The sequence below is a fragment of the Cebus imitator genome, unplaced genomic scaffold (genome assembly GCF_001604975.1).
Source record: "Cebus imitator isolate Cc_AM_T3 unplaced genomic scaffold, Cebus_imitator-1.0 Scaffold49, whole genome shotgun sequence".
Lineage (NCBI taxonomy): Eukaryota > Metazoa > Chordata > Mammalia > Primates > Cebidae > Cebus > Cebus imitator.
This window is the reverse complement of record NW_016107364.1, coordinates 230,389-244,779: the sequence shown is the minus strand read 5'-3', so window position 1 is coordinate 244,779 and position 14,391 is coordinate 230,389.

Sequence of the window (14,391 nt, the reverse complement as noted above, 5' to 3'; positions counted from 1 at the left end):
GAATTGGTTTAGCTGTTATATTACATCTTTCAAAGTAATCTAAGCAAATTTTCTAAAACCTGTGTGTTCCACAAATATTAGCTAATAACATTACTATTTTGCACCATTTAGTAAAACTCAGAGGTAACTTTACATTTGCATAATTACAAGTAGTTTTCCCTTCAGTCTTTGATTACATTTTCTGTGTCTGGTTCACTTGCCAAAATTTATGAACAGATTAAAATTACATGGATCTCATGGAAATGTTTCTGAGTCATCTCCTCCATACAACCATGAATAAAAACTATCAATTTAAAACAAATAGATAAAAACTCTATTTTAAATTCAAGTCCAGTTAAAGCTGAATAGTTGAATCAATTGCTTATCTGAAAGAGCTGTTGGAGCTAAGACTAGTTATGATGTAAAGAGGAAGCTACCATGTGAATGCATTCTTGTTTTCAAGTGTAATGAGAAACTGTTATATAGCGAATATTAGTCCCCATTTCTTTTGGAGACAATCAGCTAACTTTGGGTTGCAGTGTGATAGATTATGACCTAAGGTTAGGAAAAAAAGTGTTTCAAGAAGTCAGAAATGATGAACAGCAGAATAAATCAGATTCTGCCTAATTTTATTCAATGGAAGTTGAGAGCTTTAAGAAAATATTTTACATTTTGTATAATTTTGTATGATAAAGTGTAAGATTGAATACAAATGAACTTGCTGCCAATGTTGTGAGAAACAAAGAAAAATATGTTCTTGCCCAATTCTATATTATCTGCCTTCGAAGCTTAAATTTCCATGATTGACATGTTATTATTTAGGGTATTAAGTTGTCTTGTTTCCAGGATTCTCCACTTAATATCAAATAATTTTTCCAGGTTTTACATCTTTGCTAATGTCTTAGTCTTAGTAAGTTTAACACCTTATAGCAGGAAATCTTATTTTTAATTTATAATTATGCTCATTGTGAGCAAGACACAGATTAAGGAGAATAGGAATCCTAAGAATGGACAAACGGCACATACTGTAGTAGATGTTCAATAAATATGCCTTAATTATTGAATGTGTGCAAACATAGTCATTAAAAGAGAGGCTATATAGGTGTGCATATAAATACATGTCTACTTTATATGCATTAGGTATAATAACAGAGACACAATACTCTTTTAAGAAGACACTTCACCTAAGGCATGAGATAATAATTTGTTGTCTGGATTTAAATGAACCTGGATTTTATTTTTGATCTCCCTGATCTTCAGCTTCCACACCTATATAATATGGATAATACCTGCCTTGTAGAATTTTCCTGAAAGTAAATAAATATAGAATTTATTTCATTAAGTAGCTGTGAAGCTTAAATGACACAGTAGTTATGTAATACTCAGTCCTTACCTGACTCAGAGATTTTGCTCAATAAATATTCCTGTAATTACTATCCGCCTCTAAATTGCCTCCAGTGTTCCCTAGCTATGTGAACGATTGATGCAGTAAGTAGAGATAAGTAGGGATATGCAAAGCACTCTGTGGAAGTACAGCAAAGACTCCAAAGGAAGGTCACTAAGACTCGGAGTGTAAAGGAAGGAGACTGGGTTTTGTGCTCAAGAAATATTTTCTAAGAATTGATGATAGTTTAGCAAGATTGAAAAGAAATATAATTTTTATTCAGGGAAGGCACATTGGCTCTTACCTGTAATCCTAGCACTTTGGGAGGCCGAGGCACGTGTTATTGCCTGAGTCAGAAATTTGTGAGCAGCCTGGCCAACATGGTGAAACTCCCTCTCTACTTAAAAAAAAAAATTAGTCAAGCATGGCGGTGCACTTCTGTAGTTCCAGCTACTTGGGAGGTTGAAGCAGTAGAATCACTTGAACCTGGGAGGTGGCAGTTGCCGTGAGCCGAGATCGTGCCATTGCGCTCCAGCTTAGGTGATAGTGAGATGCGATCTCAAAAAATAAAAAATAAAAATAAAAGAAATATAATTATTCAGATGAATTGAACAGGCAAAAGGGCATTTTAACAAGTAGGATTCTAACAGGAAGACACACAGGCATTTGAAATGTACCTTCAGGCAGCCATAAATTCTTCTGCATGGAGGTAGTGCTAGAAATGCAATGAGGGAGGCTTGGTAAGACATGGGCTGGAAGGCCGGGCGAGGTGGCTCCTGCCTGTAATCCCAGCACTTTGGGAGGCAGAGGCGGGTGGATCACTAGGTCAGAAGATTGAGACAATCCTAGCTGTGTCTACTGAAAAAAAAAAAAAAAAAGAAAATTTAGCCAGGCATGGTGATGTGTGCCTGTAATTCCAACTACTCAGGAGGCTGAGGCAGGAGAGTCGCTTGAACCCAGGAGGCAGAGGTTGCAGTGAGCTGAGATTGCCCGTTTGCACATTGCATTCCAGCCTGGCAAGAGAGTGAGACTCCATCTCAAAAACAAACAAAAAAAGAAATGGGCCTAGAGACTTGGACAAGATCCATGGCATGAAGGATTTATTATTCATCATAATAAAGTTGGACTTCATAATGCAAAAGAAGCAAACTTCTACAATGTCTTAAGGCAGGGGTCAGTGTGACTGAATTTGGAAGTATTTTTGAGGTAGTGATGAGTGAATGTATTCTCTTCCTGGGTCCACGAGGGGGCATAGTTTCAAGGGCAAGAACTTCCCAATGGCCCTCTCTCCAGGTTAAAAGTCCCTGTCTCCCCAATCCGGGTGAATTCCCCCTCTGGGGTCCCCTTCAACTCTTATGGAAGCTGCTTTCTATCTCCTGGATTCCATACTTGGGTCTCCTTCCACAATCCTCCTGGAAGCTGCCTTTCCTCTTCTGGATTCCATCTTTCTGGATTCTCTCACTCAGTGTGAGAGGAGTTTTCCTTCTTCGTTTTTCCCCTCAGGGAACCCTTCTCACTCAGTGTGAGAGCAGCTTTTTCTTCTTCTCACTCAGTGTGAGAGCTAGCTGTTTTTCTCTCTCCCTTTCTCCTTTTTTTTTTCTTTCTCTTTCTCTGCCTAAATAAATCACTTCTCTGCAAAAACTCTTTGGGGTCCAATATTTTCTTGTGAGTGCACCGTGCCGTGGTCCCCTCTCCCATTCTTGGGTGAGTGAGAGACCAAAAGCCTGGAAAAACATGCCCTCAGGGGCGGCTGTGCCTCCCCTGCACCCCAAAACCTGGCAACATTGAGAGTGATGAATTAAATATAAACACTTGAGGCAAGATGATTCATTAGTGATCAAAAGTCCAGGTATAGGTGTGCCGGACAGTCATGTTGGTGCAGCTGAAGAGAGAGTAAAATTCTATATTGAAGTATGGATGAAGTGAGACAGGCAGGACTTAATGTAGGTGAGTTAAGAGGAATTAAAAAGAGGGAGACCTCTCAGATGACTTTCAGGTATTTGACTTTCATGATTAAATGGTGCTGTTCACCAAGATAAAAACATAAATGGGTGGAATGTGTTTGAGAAGATAATCAGAACAATAAGAAAGAAAAGTACTTTCGACTTCAAAGAATTGAAGATCCCCTTTTTATTCTTCTACTTTTACAAATTTGATTGCTGACTAGATTTTTTGTTAAAGAGACTTGTTATTCCACTAACTGTAGGGATATTTTGGTGGTAACCTTAAAAATGTAAAAGCAAAAGTTGGATATTATAATGAACTTTTAATTACCTTGCTTCACTTCTATTTTCTGTATGTTGCCTGGATGTAGATTAAAAATTTTCCACCCTCTACAATAAAAAAGGCCGTTTAAAATATCTTCTTTAGCGTAATCGTTTCCACATTACTCAGGTTCTCAAAAATTTCTTTTAAAAATATTTAAGGAATGAAATTATCTCAATGGAAGTCAACTCAGCAGAAAATCAGACAAATTTGGAAACAGTCAACTTTTTCTGATATCAAGTAGTTGCTTATTTTAGAATGTGAAGCACATTAATACCTATCCAATAAAATTGTTACACTATAATTTAACTTCAAATTTATCTGTGGAAAAGGGTCGGTGTGCCATATATCCATGCTGATTGGGGGTTTAATTGGACTTACAGTTCCACGTGGCTGGGGAAGCCTCAGAATCATGACAAAAGGCAAGGAGGAGCGAGACACATATTAACGTGAACGGCAACAGGCAAAGAGAGAACGAAAAAGATGCGAAAGTAGAAACCCCTGATAAAACTATCAGATATCCTGAGACTTATTCACTACCACGAGAATAGTATGGGGGAAACTGCACCCAAGATTCAATTATCTTCCACTGGATCCCTCCCACAACACATGGGAATTATGGGAGCACAATTCAAGATGAGACTTGGGTGGGGACACAGAGTCAAACCATATCATTCTGTCCCTGGCCCCTGCCAAATCTCATGTCCTCACATTTCAAAAACAATCATGCCTTCCCAACAGTCCTCAAAGTCTTATTTCAGGATTAACTCAAAAGTCCACAGTCCAAAGTCTCATCTGAGACAAGGCAAGTATCTTCTGCCTATGAGATTGTACAATCAAAAGCAAGCTAGTTATTTCCTAGATACAATGGGGGTGCAGACATTGGGTAAATACAGCTGTTCCAAATGGGAGAAACTGGCTAAAACAAAAGGGCTCCAGGACCCATACAAGTCCAAAACCCAGCAAGGCAGTCAAATCTTAAAGCTCCAAAATGATTCCTTTGACTCCATGTCTCACATCCATGTCATGCTGATGCAAGAGGTGGGTTCCCATAGTATTTGGCATCTCCATCTCTGTGGCTTTGCAGGGCACCGCCTCCCACCCAGCTGCTTTCACAGGCTGGCATAGAGTGTTGGCAGCTTTTCCAGGCCCATGGTGCAAGCTGTCAGTGGATCTACAATTCTGGTGTCTGGAGGATGGTGGCCCTCTTCTCACAGCTCCACTAGTCAGTGCCCCAGTAGGGATTCTGTGTGGGGGCTCCAACCCCATGTTTCCTTTCTGCACTGCCCCAGCAGAGGTTCTCCATGAGAGCATCGCCCCTGCAGCAAATTTCTGCCTGAACATCCAGGTGCTTCCATAAATTCTCTGAAATCTAGGCAGAGGTTTCCAAACTCTAATTCTTGACTTCTGTGCACTCACAAGCTCAATACCTAATGGAAGCTGCCAAGGCTTCAGACTGACACCCTCTGAAGCTATTGATTGAGCTCTACATTGGCCCCTTTCAATCGCTGATGAAGCAGCTGGGATGCAGGGCACCAAGTCCCTTGGCTGCACACAGCACGGGAAACCTAGGTTTGGCCTATGAAACCATTTTCTCCTAAGCGTCTAGGCCTGTGATGGGAAGGGCTGCTGTAAAGACCTCTGACATAACCTAGATACATTTTGCCCACTGTCTTGGGGATTAACACTTGGCTCCTCTTTTCTTATGCAAATTCCTGCAGCTGGCTTGAATTTCTCCTCAGAAAACGGGTTTTTATTTTCTATTACATTATCAGGCTGCAATTTTCTGAACTTTTATGCTCTGTTTCCCTTATAAAACTGAATGCCTTTAACAACACCCAAGTCACCTCTTGAATGCTTTGCTGCTTAGCAATTTCTTCCACCAGGTGGAAGAAAATTTCGAAACCATCTCTCTCAAGTTCAAAGTTTTATAAATCTCCAGGGAAGGAGCAAAATGCTACCAGTCTCTTTGCTAAAACATGACAAGGGTCACTTTTGCTCCAGTTTCCAACAAGTTCCTTATCTCCAACTGAGACCACCTCAGCCTGGACCTTATTGTCCATATCATTATCAGGCTTCTGTTAAAAGCCATTCAACAACTCTCCAGGAAGCTCCAAACTTTCTCACATATTTCTGTCTTCTTCTGAGTCCTCCAAACTGTTTCAACCTCTGCCTGTTATCCAGTTGCAAAGCTGCTTCCACATTTTTGGGTATCTTTTCAGCAATGCCTTACCTACTCTACTGATACCAATTTACTGTATTAGTTCATTTTCATGCTGCTGATAAAGACATATGCAATACTGGTCAATTTACAAAAGAAATAAGTTTAATCCAACTTACAGTTCCACATGGATGAGGGGGCCTCACAATCAGGTGGAAGACAAGGAGGAGCAAGTCCCATTTTCCATGGATGGCAGCAGGCAAGGATAAAATGAGGAAGACACAAAAGGGAAACCCCTGATAAAACCATGAGGCCTTGTGAGACTTATTTACTACCATGAGAAAGGTATGGGGGAACCACCCCCATAATCAATTTTCTTCCACCAAGTCCCTCCTATAACACGTGGGAATTATGAAAGTACAATTCAAGATGAGATTTTGTTAGGGACACAGAGCCAATACGTATCACTGTACAAATAAGGCAAGTTGAAGTTATCATCACATTGCCAGTTAGTGCTTTTATAGCTAATAAATTCCATCAGATTTTACAGAAAAAAAAAAAGGTTTCTGGAAAGTTCCTACAGTAATTGTAGATGTGGTTTAATACTGGCCACAGAAACCACATTTATTCCACAGGAAAAATGACTTCATAGATACATGCAATTTTTTGAGAATCTCCTAATATTTTTAAATGACATGAGACTTAGCCCTGGAGCAGGATAAGCCAACATTTTCTGTAAAAGGACAGACAGTAAATATTTTTCAGTTTTGCAAGCCAAGTAGTCTGTATTACAGGTCTTCATTGCTACTGTTGGAGTGCAAAGGTAGCCATACACAGTACGTGTGCAAATAAGGGAGTATGTGTTCCAATAAGATTTTATTTACACAAACACACAGAGGCTTGAATTTGGTTCCCGTAATTTGCCAATGCCTTCCTTAGAGCCTAGTCAATAATCTGTAAGCTGGTGAGATGTGACTGCAGGGCCTTGATTCAAACAGTATCGAAGGATTGATTCCTTGTCATTCGTCAATCAGTACAACTGTCTTCCCCCTTAAGAAACCAAAGTGAGTATAGCAGAGATCACTTTTATTGATGTTCACCTGATAAATCTTTCAAATCAGTTGCTACAGCTAGGATTAACTGACTTGTATTTCATTTAGTTCCTTTCTGTCCCTCCTTTTCTACTAATTTCTACCCGAGACCAATCCTGTTATTGGTAGTTATTATTATGGCTGAATATTCAGTCATAATAGCCACACTAAACTCATCTCTAAACCCTGCAATCATTTCCACCAACCCATTCCCATCAAGTGCACCACAACTTATACAGAGTATATTCCACCTGAGCCTACTACTTACTTCACTATACCTTATTAGCATTTCCTTAGAGTCACTGATGCCATCCAGAACATTAGTATCATTATATCATAAATATGGGATAATGTATTCACTGACCACCCTTCTTTCAGGACTTTCAGCTAGTCTAGCATCTTGCAATACTGTTAGATCCCTTTTTATTACCTGATTATTACAGATAACCCCTGCTGCTCATCAGTTACTTCTAATCTTGGTTTAATTATTATTTTGCTAGAATTTTCTGACTTTTCTTCACACTATCTGCACCTGTTAAAGAGAAGACATGCTTAATAAAAGCAGGACATCTCCGATACACTTACAGAGATACATAAAATCACGTTTATAGCCGCATGTTAATCCACACATCTCTACACTCATGGCCTAACCTATATAAATGAATTTTAATGTATCAGTCAAGTCATATTTTAAAATTAACCTTTTGTTTACAGATAGTTGTAGACTCACGTGTAATTGTAAGAAAGAAAATAAAAAGATCTAGCCTAATTTCTCTCAGTGGTAACATTTTTGCAAAATCATATTACAATATCACAGTGAGAATATTAAAATTAATACCATCAAAATACAGAACATTTCTGTCATTATAAGGATCCCTCAGGTTGTCCATTCATAGCCATCTCTCCCTCTCCTTCCCTCTTCTCTTAACTCTGTCCCTAAATCCTAGCAACCACTTATCTGTTCTCCAACTCCACAAATGCATCTTCAAGAATGTTAGATAAATGGAATCAAGCAGCATGTAACCCTTTGGGAATGGCTTTCTTTCATTCAACAGAATCTCTTGGAGATTCACCCAAGTGTTTGCATGTGCTTATTGAATCCAAATTTGTTTCTGTTTATTGCTGAGTGGTATTTTCAAAATTGTTAGATTTTATGAGTGTAAAGTTATTTAAAGTATTCGCTTAATGTCTTTTTAATGACTACAAGATCTGCTGTGATAGGAACTATTTAGCTCCTGATATTGGTGACTAGTTTCTTCTCCCTTTTTGTATCAGTCTTGCTAGAGGCTTATACATTTTGGAAATTATTTCAAAGGATCAGTATTTTGATTTATTGATTTTCTCTCTCATTGTTCTAATTTTTCATTGATTTATATTCTTATCATAAGTAATTCCTTGATTTTTTTCTTTGTGTTTGTCTTACTCTTTATTTCTACTTCTGTGAATTAAAAACTTGGATTATTTATTTGAGACTTTTTCTCTTTCCTAACATAGCAATTTGCTATTATAATTTTTCCTCTCAGCACTGTGTTAACTGTGCTCTCTATGATATGTTATATATGCTTTATTTTAATTTCATTCTATGTTTTAAAATTTCATCTAATACTTTGTCTTTGAACTATGAATAATTTAGAAGTGGATTTTTAAATATCCATATAGTTTGACATTTTCCTTCAGTCTTTTTGTTTTTGCTTTCTATTTTACTTCCATTATGGTCAGATAACATAATACACATGATTTCAATTATTTTAAACTAATTGAGGTTTGTTTTGTGACTGAAAATATGATCTATTTGCATCCTATAAGTGCTTGAAAAATTGTACATTGTACAGTTTACGAGGGTATTCTAGGGATCAATTAGATTCTGTTGTTCATTGTGCTGTTCCCACCTGTCATCTTACCTGCTGCATGAATTACGGAGAGTGGGGTATTAAATTCCTCATATATAATTGTGGATTTGTCTGTTTTTAAAAAATTCTACCTGTTTTTGTTTCAAGTATGTTGAGGCTCTGTTTTTAATGCATATGTATTTGTAATAGTTATGTCTCCCTGGTGGATTGATCTTTTATAAGTATCTAATGTCTCCCTATGTCTAATAGATTCATTTGCTCTGAAGTCTACTTTCCCTGATAGAAACATAACTGTTTCTACTTTGTTTTTTAAAAAAACTAAACAATGCTATCGTGTCATTGTTCAGAAAATTTAGGCTAAGTACTACAGAATTTATTTATACTTTTTCCATTTGAATTAATTATTCAACTCAATTAGCATAGAGTTTTAATTTATGCTAATTTTTAATATTAATAAAAATGATTTTACTATATTAGTTAGATTGGCTAGACTATGCTGTGGTAGTGAATAAATCCTGAAATCTCAGTGACTTAATGCAATATGTACTTTTCATTCAAGACCCAGTTTGATGTGGATCAGGAGCTCCGCCTTTACCTTGCAGTTTGACAATCATAAGCACATAGCCTCCAAGGTTGCTGTATTAGGGGGAGAGTGAGCTAAATAATTTTACAAAAGAATTTTATTAGCCAGGCTTGTAAGTGGCTTATAACCCTTTGGTCTATGCAACATTGACTTATTGTTTGCCACATGACCCCAATCCACGTGCAGAAGGCAGAAAAAGAAAGTTTTCTTTTGGCTTTATATGCATAAACACTGATATGGTTTCGCTGTGTCCCCACCCAATTCTCATTTTGAATTCCCGTGTATTGTGGGAGGAGCTAGGTGGCAGATAATTGAATCAAGGGGCTGGTCTTTCCTATGCTGTTCTAGTGATAGTGAAATAAGCCTCACAAGATCTGATGGCTTTGAAAAACAGGAGTCTGCCTGCACAAGCTCACTCTTTGCTTTCTGCCATCCACATAAGACATGACTTGCTCCTCCTTGCTTTCTGCCATCCACATAAGACAGGACTTGCTCCTCCTTGCTTTCTGCCATGATTCTGAGGCTTCTCCAGCCACATAGAACTGAATTTTAATTAAATCTCTTTCTGTTTTTAATTGCCACGTTTCGTGTATGTCTTTATCAGCAGCATGAAAACAGACTAACAAACACTTAGCATTTTTTCCTGCTACCATTATTTTTATTATATGAGGTATAGTAAGAAGCAACTTTTCCACTATTACTCTAACCTTTTGGTTACAGTTTAAATTACATATTTAAGAGGATCTCACATGCCCATTTTCTTGAGATAATTAATAAAGACCTCCTGTATACATGAAAGTTTTTTCTTTAATGAAAAAAACAATCTCCCTTAAATTGTACTGTTCTGCAAGATTTTATAAACAATTAGTCTTAGTAGAAATCTAACCAAGTTACTTAACATTGCAGTCAACCACTTTAGAAAGATCTCATAGAAATATTCTATGCTTAAGCCAATATGAAACTTTCTTTTAAAGACAATGGGATCAGAATCTTTCACTAAAATACGAAGACTGACTCAGCAGAAAAAGTATCTGCTATCAATTGCCTTGCTAGTTATACAGGCAGCCTTGTTTTGGTCAGTTCCCAAGAAATTAATGAACAGATCTGATTCTGCTTAGCTTAGCTTGGAGAACTGATAAAAATCTCACTCCAAGGTAGTGTGAAAGAAGCTATAACCTTTCATTTTCTAATCTTTTAAGAATAATTAAAAGACTTAATTAAAAAATTCTCTACACCATTCAAAGTTCTTTTCCTCTCCAAACTATAATAATGCTGATTTATCTGATAAGCCTAACCGTCTATACCCTAGGCTGTAATAATCTTTTCTTTGTATTCTGACTTTGTGAAAACTTAAATTTGTTTTTAATGGTAAAGTGATTATTCCTACTTCTCTTTTAACTTGCACAGGAATTTCTAATTTATAAAAGCAATGAAACTGTTCTTTCTTTTCCCCAAAGGAGAGAAGAAATACATAAAACTCTTATATTGAGACACCATACATACAAAACAAAAGAGAAATACCTAATTTTCCAGAACTGAAATACATTTAACTATAATATTTTAAGAACACTTTTAGTGCTAAGGATATACTGATTAGGATCAATTAATTTGAACTGGAAGGAAAATTGCAAGGGAAGATATGTAGAAATTCCATAATTTTCACCAATCTTTGAAATGCCAATGTGAAAAGAGCAAAGTGATTAAGAATAGAAGATGGCATTCCAGGATAAACGAAGCAAATATAAACTGTATTTAATATGGTGTTGTTAGAATATGAGGCATACAAAATTTGTAAATGGAGCTAAACCCGAGAAAACAGTGTTCAGGAAACTTTTCAATATAATTAAAATGTTTTTTTGAATAATTTCCTAGGAACCAACTCTGTGTATGCAATATACAATATTCACTTAAAAATCATTTTTCAGAAATGAATGAGAACATATCAGACCTTTCTGCTCTATGTTTTGATATAATGACTTTTGCAGCATTATTGCATTAGTATGAAAATATCCAATATCTGTTTTTAAGGTAATTTACCAAATGAATGTCAAAGATCTCTTTGATTTATTTATGTCAATGCTTAGAATGTTACAGAAAGGCAACAGTATGTGAAGGTCATGTTGGTCAGCCAAATCAAAGCTGGTTCCACAGGCAAATCACATGGAATTCATTGGCATTGGTGCCCACAGTGAGAAACAGCCCAGCATCCTGTGCTGTGGAAGGGTTGACAGACATTTTGCATCAGTTTACCATTCAAGAGGGTTTCAAAAGATGACAAAAACTACTAGTGCTAAATGCAAGTACTAAATGATAAACACTTTTCAGAAAGTCAAGTTCATAGGCCTGCCTATGTGACTCATTTTTTCCACTTATTCACTCATCTATCCATTCATTCATTTACACACACACATACACGCACGTGCGTGCGTGCACACACACACACACAGAGAGAGAGAGAGAGAAAGAGAGAGTGAGAGAGAGAGAGAGCGAGAGAGAGAAAGGTTATCAAGTATGTTCAAAGCATTATACCAGAAAAAAGATCATTATGACAGTAACCTAACCTCAAGAAACTGATCATCTATTAGTAAAAGTACTCTAGCAGAAAATGAAGAATGATTAATGTAAATAATAATTTAAAGAACCAGGGGGATCAACAACCTGATGCAACAACATCCTGAATAGTTGGTGAAAAGGGAAGGCAGGCTGGAAGTTTGTGCTCAATGGAAAAAGCTGCACAACAGTGTAGTAATTATCACCGAAGTTACAGACATTAGAAAAACAAATAAATGCTCTTTCAATTGAATTTTCTATGTCCCCAAATACTTGTAAATTTGCAAAGAATGAGAGAATTTTAATATTCAGAAAATATGTTATATTGCTTGTTAATATGACTATATACGTGTACCTATTATGCATTGAAAGGATGAAATCATTTTCACTTTAAAAATTTTACAACTGTTATCATGTTATATCTAGCTTGTGCATGAGAAGTATTTTTTTCCATGTGCTGGGATTTACCTTGTGTTTTACAACTAATTTTAACTTTAGGGAGCATGACTTTACCACCTTTGTTTCTATTATATGTGCATAGGTGATCTGTACCTTAAAGCCTTGACACTTTTCCAAGCTTCTTCCTACAGAAGACTTGAATAAAACTGATGCTGGCTACCTTAATAATCACTATCCATTGATTAACAATCCAGATGCATTTTCAGAATCATTGTGTGACTGAGTATTCTATTAGTAGTCTCTGAAACTAATTTGAAGCCATTTTGTTTTGCTCAAACAGGGAACTTAAAAAGAATAAGAATAATATGTCATATACTGTATTTTATGATTGAAATCACAGTGAAAGTTCGGTGTCTCAAATCTCCCCCAAAAGCTTATCTTGAGAAATATAATCTGACATCAATAGAGCAGTCATTCACAACTTCCATGTTTATCCTTCTCTGTTACCTTTTGTAGCTTGGTATTTTCAACTGTTTCCTACAGTTTAAGATTTTAAGAATAATTTTGAAAATGCGATATAATAAGAAACACATTTTCTCTCATGATCCAGTAAGCACACACACAGAGACGGACACACAGAGACATAAGCAGGCATACACAGACACACCACACACACACACACACACACACACACACACACACACACACACACACAGACTGAGACAAGATTCTTATAAAACCTTATGATGCTTTCTGATATTTTTCATTTTATTTTGTTTTATTTGTATTTCTTTTGTGAAATATGTTCTAGTGAGATCCACTGTATTTATTTTACCCTCATTAGTAGATTAAAACCTGCGTTTGCAAAAAATTTAAACAATCTGTTATTCTGCCCTTTTTTGATAGAAAAAATAAAGTTAAATTAAAATTTTATTCTTTGACTTACTGTTCCACTCTAGTTTCTCATACTGTAATGTATTCTGGCAGCTTTTTGCATTTTGCTAGAATAAAAGCAATCTTATCTTGACTTAAGGCTACATATGTTTTCCAAGTAATAACAACAAAAAACTATATGTTAAAAACCAAATTATACTATTTTCTCCTTGTCAGTGATAAAATGAATCATTTAAATTATTTCCATACTAAGAATTAATTCACAGATTTAAGAGATATGACATTGAGATGTAGTATGGTTGGTTGGCTTCTGTGGGAAATTGATTTGCTAAACTAACCCAAAAGGTCAGAGAGCTTGAGGTCACCATGAAATTTTTGTTGTGTGTTTCAATATTAATGAAAACCACTTTTGTGTAAGACAAAAGTATGTCACATATTATGCCTACTGGAAAAATTACATTTTTAAAACTAAGTCATTACAGTTTGATTCTCACCATTTGACAATTCGTGTAACATTTATTGAATTTGGTATTGATCTGCTTTCTCAAAACTTTAGAGACACAAAAATGAAAACAAAAGTAGACTTTTAGGTGATGATTGACCAAGAATATTTCCATGCTTCAAATAAAAATACTGTGCTATTGATTCATAAATATAACCACATTCTTTTAAAAATTTCAAGTGAAAAACTATAAATTATAAGCTTATCAAAATATATGCTATGTGTCAGACAATATTCTAAACATTTATACAACATACTCTTTTTATTCTCAAAAAATTCTTTAAGAAAATATTTTTCAACATTTTAAAGGTTACATGACTTAAAAGGAAATGATATTGACACACTTTGAGCTTAGTCACATCAGAGCTCTTAGCTGTTATGCTGTACTGGTAGCTTTATCACCACATTTATTTTCCTTATTTACATAGATTCAGACAGTTATGGTGCTAACAAATTAACATCTTCAGAATAAAAAATATGTACTCACAAAATGTGACATATTTACTTGAGTAAGTCATTTACTCTATCAAAACATGCCCCAAACCCTATCTTCTCTTACTTACCACAAGACCCACAAGAATGACCTCACAGAAGAAATGGAAAACGGTGGACTCAAAGAATAACAGGAAAAAAAAACAACAGTTATGTGGGCATCTTTTTATCTTTTTTTTTTTTTTTTTTTTTTTTTTTTTTTTTTTTTTTTTTTTTTTTTTTTTTTTTTTTTTTTTTTTTT